Below are 9,042 nucleotides of genomic sequence, written 5' to 3'. Positions count from 1 at the left end.
CGTGTGCAGGAGCCAGACATACCTATGAGCACATTAAGCTTGTGAGGGTCCAGCTGGTCCTTTGAGATTTTCGTGGCCTCTGAGCCGTCTGAGTGAGGTGACGATACCAGGAAGCTCTAAACGCAAAGAAATGCAGTTGCAAATTACTTTAAATATTCAGTTAGGCCAGTACTTCCACCTAGTTTAGTTCTTCATTTGCATATCATTATAAGCACTGTAATTCTATTCTTATAGCAAATCTTCATTAGTATTCTTTATTTAATTTTTGTAATTTGAGCTAAGGCAGGAAATTCCAACTCTGGGTTTAGCATTTAGTTGGTTAAAGTTGTCAAAGGGTAGGTTCAACTTTTAAAAGTTGAATACAGGATCTATGACCATACAAATGGACATAAAGTTGAGCAGTATTTTACATAACATCACAAGCTATTATATCGTGTGGTCAGGCATTGCAGTACATAAAAACATTATTTCAAGCTTCAGCTAAACTTTAGAATGAATTTATAAAAAAAATGACAACTGTGGTGATTGTGATGTCTTTGCAGACTATATGGGCAGGAATAATAATTACAGTGACCAATAACTTCCTGTAAACACGGACATGTGAGTATTAAGGTAGACTATAAAAATGTGAACCTATTCTTTAGCACACAAACAGCAACACATTAGTTGCATTTATTACTCTGATAAAGACCTCACTGGTCATTTTAACAGTGCAAAAGCAGAATTGAGGGCTCATACACACACACGCACAGGCCTGCCTTGTTAAAATCTCATGCATCAAATTCCAGCAACAGGTTACTGAGACTGTTGATTGTTCCCGAAATGTTAGAAACATTAAAAACTGCCATAAAGCAAAAAGCAACACATTACTGTAACGTTAACTTTCTTTTGTAACGCGTTACTCCCAACACTGTTTAAGGCAGACGAAAGTTGCTGTCTCGATTTTGAAGCTGTTAAAATGCTAACTAACGTTAGCTAACAAATATATTAATCCACGTACTAGCATTAGCTAATGCACACCAGAGTTATCCACCAAGGAAAATATTTCCAAACCCAGAGTGAGCTCAACTTTAGTTAACTTACACAATTGTGTTGTCTTGCTAACAATAATAAACTTAACGTTACCAAGAAAGACACTTTTTGCTAGCACAGTCTCTGCGTCTGTCCTCTTCTGCTTGTAACTTGCCAGTCACGCCGCTTTAGCTCTTTTCACATTTAACTTCTGCAGGGATCTGACCGAATATTCTTCTCTTCTGAGTTCTTTTCTTATCATGTCTGTGGTGTCCACCTTCCAAGTCCGAGTCGGTAAAGTAAAACAAAGGAAACCTGAGAAACAAAATGATTTCTTGCCAGAAATAGCTGCCCTCTCAACTACAGTTCACACGTTAACTTTCGTGAAGCGGATTTCACGCTGTGTGATTGGGTTGTCGATTTGAAAACCTTGATTCTGATTGGTCCAATTGAATGTACTGCGCCGACTGCGCCAGAGCAAAAATACCAGAAAAAAAATAATATGCTTTTGAAAATTACATTTTAATGTTAAAAAAATATGTTTTAAAAATCATACTTCTGGAAATCAGGCTGAAACATGTGGCAATTACATAAATAATTACAATATTTTGCAGTAGCCTACACAATGAAGCTTGGCATAAATATATTTTTAACCCACTAAAAGTGTAATTGTTTAACAATATACTTCCACAAAGTACACCTAAATAGTATTTACTAAGAGTTAAATAAATATATTTTTAATAAATAGACTAAAATGTTGTAAAAAATATACTTTTATTTAAGCATATTTATTAAAAGTTTAATTAAGTATATATTTATTACCAATGTATTCAAAGTATAATTTTGAGAAGTATGTTAAAGCTCTGGAGAATATATCTTTAATATACTTGTAGTAAGCATGTTAGAGGTATGAATGTACTACTATAAGCATACTATGTGAATTTCAAGTATATTTTCAGTGCCTTTAAGAGCACTTCTTTTTGACCTGGGAAAAAACTGAAACAAACCCCGTCCCACGTTGATATTATATAATAGGGGAGAGCGGGGTGAGTTGAGCCAGTTTTTACTTGAGGTGTTTTTAAAGTGAGGTCATGACAGTAATTTATCCAACTAAAATATTTACATATAATTTAGGATGTGGTGTATCTCTGGGAATAATCAATTTGGATCTAAAACAAACTGTTTTCAAAATATGGCTTTCCAAAAAAAATGGGCTCAACTTGCCCCATATGAGGGGCACACGGGGGTCGGGGACATCAATATAATTTCATTGTGCAAACTCAATCGCCAGGTCCCAACATTCAATTGCACTTAGATAGTGAAAAATTGCAGCTATGTCTCCTTGTTGTTTCATACCAATGTATCACTTTAAAGTCATCCTGTTTATCGTCATGTCCCGTGCCACCTGATGTATGGACTTTGTCTTTGACTTTATCCAACTTTGTCTATGGTTGCCGAGAAACAAGAGGTGGCTCAACTTCCCCACAGGCTCAAATCACCCCACTCTCCTCCACAAGTTGTTGTGTTTAACAATGACTGGAATCACTAATCCTACTTAGTCCTACTTAGTTAATACAAACCGCACACAGCAGTGAAAATCCAGTTACTATCACTAAAAAGATAAGACTAAAGGAGAAACAGATCAAGTGTCCTGACAAATATTTAATCTCTCTAAAGTGGTACTCATGATTGTCCAACCTATGTTAGACTCCTAGCAACTATTTTCAGGTTCTTTTCGTTTAGATCACAGTATAAATACAATAAATTAATTTTTTAAAGGTTTTTGCAGCATTTTGGCTTTATTTTGATAGTGGATGTAGTGAGAGACAGGAAAGACAGGGGAGAGAGAGACAAGGGAGGACTTGCATCAAAGGGACGAGGCCCCTGAGGATGGGACTAACGGGGTCGCCCCAATAAATTAATTTAATATCTTATCTAGACCCTGATCCTGAATCATTAAATAAAGATCTAACGATTACAGGGGCTTCACCTCTCAGTTCTTATCCACTGATTTCTGTGGGATCTGTCGGCAGATTTCCCAGCTGACCAATGATCATCTCAAGACAATGAATGTTTAAATACCTTTCTTGTTTTATCTCTGTGCACTTCAGTTCACCATCCCACCGCCGCCAGTGTCAAGACCATATCTATGGCTCCTTAAGGGGGATCTCTGATTGGTTGAACTACTTAATGATTTCTACTCTATACATCAATTTGAAAGTCCTTTATCAAATAGAGCATGTGCATTCTTGTTAGGTTGCTGGTATCTTTCTAATCTGTTCTTGTCCCAGGCCGTCACATATGGACACTTTGTCAAGATCCCTTGGTGTCTCTTTTTAACACCCTGGGTTCCCTGTTTTTGTACGTGTAGGGCTTAGCGGTCAAGTTAGCAAAAACAACTGCTCCTGGTTAGACTTTCAGAATGGTCAATGTTGTGAAACATTGCAGTTTGGTTAGGTTTAGGCAAAGATCATGGTTTGACATAAAATAAAGACTTTACTTAGGTAACGCTATACTTACATAAGTTACATAACATCACTAAAAGGAATCAATTTTGACTTTCACACGTGAAACAAACTACTGGGTGAAAGTCCAGTGTTTGTCTCACCCATCCACCCCCACCACCTCCTTACTCTGACTTTTCTGTTTTATATAGTAGTACTATTAGCATTGAACAACAGCGCTAAAGGGCATTGAACTATGACACGAAAGGGTGCCATGTACGTTGGTACCAGACCCCCAAAGACACTCTGGTAGTGAGAAAAGGCTGATCTTTCCTGATTGAATTCAGTTTCCACTAAATCACTGCTTAAACAACCCAATTCATCACTACAAAGTATTCTGTAAAAGGTATTATGTAGCATTATTTACAGTTTCTTGTCAACCATAGAGGACCTCGATATGTTCCCTGAGGAACTGTTTCACACACGACACATGAGCATGTGTGCACATACATCTGACCATATATTGTGATCCTCTGTGATTGAATGTGTTTGACAGCATTTGTGTGTGTGTGTGTGTGTGTGTGTGTGTGTGTGTGTGTGTGTGTGTGTGAGAGAGAGAGGGACAAAGCAATGTGTGAGAGTGTTTCTCAGTAGTTCAATAATAGTACAGTTTTTCTGAGAGGTGCTTCAGTATACTGCTGCCTGCCAAAAGGACAGCCAGCATCTGATTCCACAGCGCACACACACACACACACACACACTCACACACACACACATACAGATCACTGTGTGTCTCATAGCAGAACTTGACACTGAGTTGGTGGAGGGGAGGTTGATGTAGAGAGAGAGAGAAAGAGAAAGATGAAAGCCGGTTTTTATTCAGCAGTGCAGCCCACACAATGGCCAAGCGAGGGCTTTGTTAAAAAACTCTCATCTCTCTCTATCTGCCTCTCTCCCTTGCTCTCCTTTTCAGCTGTTCCTTGAATAAAGTAATAATACATTCAGATTATATAGCAGGTTGTTGAATAGCTCTCACTCTCATCAAATGCGGCATAAAAAAGGGCAGCTTTTAACAGTTTCAACCAATATGTATGTACACAAACACGAACCAGAAACAGTGACACCAACTTGATTACTAAAAGCATCCCAGACAACATGAATAATAGATGGAATTGGGAGTACAGGCTTTGTATTTAAACAAAAAAGATGTTTTCAATAAAAACTTTGATTGAATAACTGTATGCTGCTCTTCTCTGATCACAGTTGGGGTTTTTACATATCCTAAAAAAGTCTGTAACAGTCTGGTCATCAACAGTTAACCACACATTTTCTTATATCTACTTAAATAAACGTCTTGGTTTTGGGAAAAATGTACAGGGAAAGTGTTCGCTAAGCCCCCCCTCAGTTACCGCCCAACGCCTGTCAAGCTTTCCATCCTGCCATTGCACCTATGCAGTTTACAGTAGCCAAGTTTCAAACCTAATGTGGTGCAAATTTGAACAGAAGATTGGCCAAAACAAGTGTTTCTATCCACCACAGTTTTTCAGGAGTATCGAGATAAACAGATTGTGGCGATTATTCTCCAGTATGGTGCCATTAAACCACCGCAGAAGAAGAGGGCACACTGGATTTAACGGCGTGCCAGTCTAAGCTCAAATGTTTCATGTATTAGTTAGAGGAACATTTTAATCAACTCATCCACACGGATGTTTTTTTATCTATTCAACTGTTTTTGGTAGAAGCTGGATGTTTGAGTCACTTGCTTATGGTACATCATGGTTAATTCACTAAATCTGCTTCCATTGCACTTTGTCACACATTGTTTACATCAGCAGCCAAGTTGTTGAAGAAATATTGTGAGCCAGGTTCAGGGGTGATGAAGAAGTTTCAGAGACTGATAAAGACTTCCACAGTATATAGTGGATAGTTTAATGAGACTCAGCTGAGGAGATACAGCATACAACATGTGATACGTACAGTACAATACCAACATCAAATCTGAAGAATACTTCCTGTCTGGGGATAAGCATCCTTCCTAGACCTACAAATATGGTTATTGTTCACTCCTCGATGTGTGAAGAGTCTATTGGCCAATCAAGATATGTTGTGTGTCCTAAGCCACATGCAGCACTTGACAACACAGAGAGCCAACCAGTCGGTCTGTAATGAAACAAAATGCAGATAATCTCGACCTTGGATTACCTGTCAAATGCATAACAGCGCATCATTATCAAGGTCAGCCGACCAAGCAGGCAGACAGGAGAGTCTGATCTAGAGATTTGGAGAGTCCCTGGTTGTCGCATTTAGCTATGATTTAGCTCAGCAGTTGACCCTATCGTGACCTGGGGAAACCTGCGTCATAGTACCCATAAATTATTCCTTCACACAAGTGTCTTTTGTAAATTGTAAATGCACATAACAACAGCTGGATTGAAACACACTTTCAGATAATGGCGGCAGAGCTACCACTTGAAATTCATAGAACATTTGAAAACAACGGGTCTTCCATTTCACACAGAAGTAAACAGTATCAAGCTTCTTATTTATATGTGCTGGTTGTCTAAAATGACAATGTTATCTGTTGTACTAGCTACTAGCCTAGGCTAACGCTAGTGTCTAAAATATCACTGTATGCTGAGATTTCTATTACATATGAAACCAGGGGCCTAGCCTGAACCCAGAACAAAGGCCCCAGACGTAGCTGTCCATACAGTGTAATGTTATTAAATATACAAAATCATTTTGATAAATAGAAATCAGTTCCACAGCACAGTACATGTAAACCTCCACTACGCACTCCAACTGCTGTCGTAAGGATTTACATGGATCTGGTCTGTATTTGACATTAAAAACCACATCCTTTACAGTTTTATGATGAGCAGGTTTCTTACGAGTCGCTGCACTCACTCTGTCAGAGGAGACAGTCAGGCATCTCAGAGTGAGTCCTCGTCTCAAACCGTGTCTAAAAATAGCCCTCGAGCTGCAGAGCTGGAGCAGACAAAGCAAGTGTTCCTGTTAAATGTGACTCTTGTCAATGCCAATTTAAATTGATATCAACTCTTTATAGACTTGCAGCGGATGTTTGGGGGCTGAGACATGTGGGGGGATACTGAGATGATTATGGGGTCAATGGAGGGCACTGCTACGAGCAGGAACTGACCTCTGAAGGTGAACAAGGGCTCATTTAGTTATTTAAAAATCTCACCATAAAGCAGTTTTATGCCCTCCTCAAACGGTTCCATCTCTGATTCGCTCTCCTCTCTAATGTTAAAATGTCACTTATTAATTATATGTATAGTCACCATGCACGACTTTGCCCAAAACTCTTTATCATCCCCTGCAAAATCAGTTTCACGCTCTGTGCCAAAATTGGAGCGTGTAGAGAGCAGACAACATCCGAAGTTGTTCACAGCTGCTGCGAACTTGGTTTTTAAGAGAAAAGAGTGGTTGTCAAGGCTAAATTTTAACCTGAAATAATGTGCCTTTGAAATGACTTTCTGTATGTGATGTTTTGAACCAGAAGAAGAACCAGCAGATGACAGGCACAGATCACATGACCTTCTTATACCAGAGACAGGAAAAGATGGAAGTCAAATAAACAGTCCGGCTACAGCCCAGTTTTCTAAGGATGCCTTTATTAAAGAGTCAACAACGTGCGCTAGCTGTCCGGTTCTAGAAAAATAACACAGTCATACATTCATCCATCTGGAAATCCAAAAAAACTGAGAAAAACAAGGACAGGTCTTTATTCTTAAAGCTCAAAATCCCTTTAGAAGAGGGGAGGGGAACCTGAATGATGCCATATATATATGTACTGTATTTGTATGTGTATGTGTAAACGTGTCTGTGTGGTGAGTAGCTGTGCCAAGTTATTTTGTAAGTCAGATTTTTACAACCACTTAACAACTAAATGACCATGACATGTCTGCTGGGATTGATTATTGATCGACACCAATGACTGACACATTACTCCACCAGCTGTTCTGGCTTTTAAAGCTCCAGGCTTCTTGACCAGAGACGTCTCCTGTTCGGGATAGTTATTAGCTTTACATCAGTTACAGATTTTGAGGTTGCAGATCACTTTGTTTGTAAGCCACGTTAACAGATTTAGTTTTTAGTTTTGGATCGTTTGCACAAAGCAGGTGTGGTTAATGCGCCCCTGCTCAAAATTGGAACTATACGGCATGGCTGGTCAGCTACGGACATGTGGAGACAATAAAAACTGTGATTGGCCAGCATTGGCTGCTTGTGTTGGTTCCTACAAGTTTGTGATGCCAGTAGAGGCTGTTGAGAGCGAAGACAACATTAAAATATGATGAAGAAAGACTCGATAATCTGCTGCTGTTCAGCGGACTGAAGTCCCAATTGTGTCCTTAACTTTCTGTACCTTTTAACGTGCCATTGGGACTTGAATTGGATATCAATAAATGGAACCACATGGCTTGGGAAATGACCTAGTCTGTTGCGCAGCAGTGTGTCGGCAGCTTCAGAAGATAACCGCCTAATCTGAGCGCAAGTGTGTGTGAATCGCTGCTCAACGCAAACACGCCTAATGAGACACGTTGCAGGATTTGAATCCGTGTGTATGGACGAGGTGTGAGGGTTAATCCTACTGTGTAAATCCCCACACATTTTAACATGATTTAATCCGTGGTGTCTAATTTTGATGAATGTCACATCTTAGCCTCCCAAAAATATTCGATTTAGTAAATTTGTTACACAAGAGCTTGAAATGGTTTTTGGATCTAAGAGCGAGAACCGTTCTGTCTCTCCTCCCACATCGTTAACTGTTCCTGTCTCACTAACGGCAACCACAGCACTGTCAGACTGTGTCGTCTTCTTTGTGTGTTACATAACTGCATTTTAACCAGTTTTATTAACGTACAGAACATTTGTGTTGTGTGTGTGTACCTCTGCAGGTGGCCTGTTACAGCCTGTTTTAATGGATTCAGCCTCATGTGATGCAACAACCCCCCGTTCCCTCTCACACACACACACACACACACACACACACACACACACACACACACACACACGTTTCTAAGATCTGTAACAGTGGAAAAGGCTGTTGTCCTCAGTTGTCTTGGAGGCAGAGTGAAGCTACACAGGACTATTAGCTCTGTGTGTGTGTCATTCACATTACAGAGATCACACAGGGTTTTTAAAGTGGACTGGAGGCTGCAGCCGCTTCAAACACTTTACAGTCAAACCTGCAGCAAGTCAGCAGCTATATATATGTGTGTGTGTGTGTGTGTGTGTGAATAATGTATGAGGTTTACCTTGTGCCTTTCCCTTCCTCATACCAATTGATATCAAAGCGTGTACTCTGTCTGTGTGTGTGTGTGTGTGTGTGTGTGTGTGTTGTCCCATCTTTCCCTTTGAAAGTTGTCTTTGCATAGTTTCTCTCACACACATTTATATCACACCTGCATGCCTAACCTTAACCTAATTCAAACCTGGACCCTAAAACCAGGTCTTGACCCTCAAAAAAAAGCCTTCAGACCCCACAAGTATAGTGGAATCATGGTTTTTGGGCCCCACGAATATGGGACCCCCCCCCCCCCCCCCCCCCCCCCCCCCCCCCACA

The sequence above is a fragment of the Micropterus dolomieu genome, linkage group LG12 (assembly GCF_021292245.1).
Source record: "Micropterus dolomieu isolate WLL.071019.BEF.003 ecotype Adirondacks linkage group LG12, ASM2129224v1, whole genome shotgun sequence".
NCBI classification, from domain to species: Eukaryota; Metazoa; Chordata; class Actinopteri; order Centrarchiformes; family Centrarchidae; genus Micropterus; species Micropterus dolomieu.
This window is presented reverse-complemented; position numbering follows the sequence as displayed.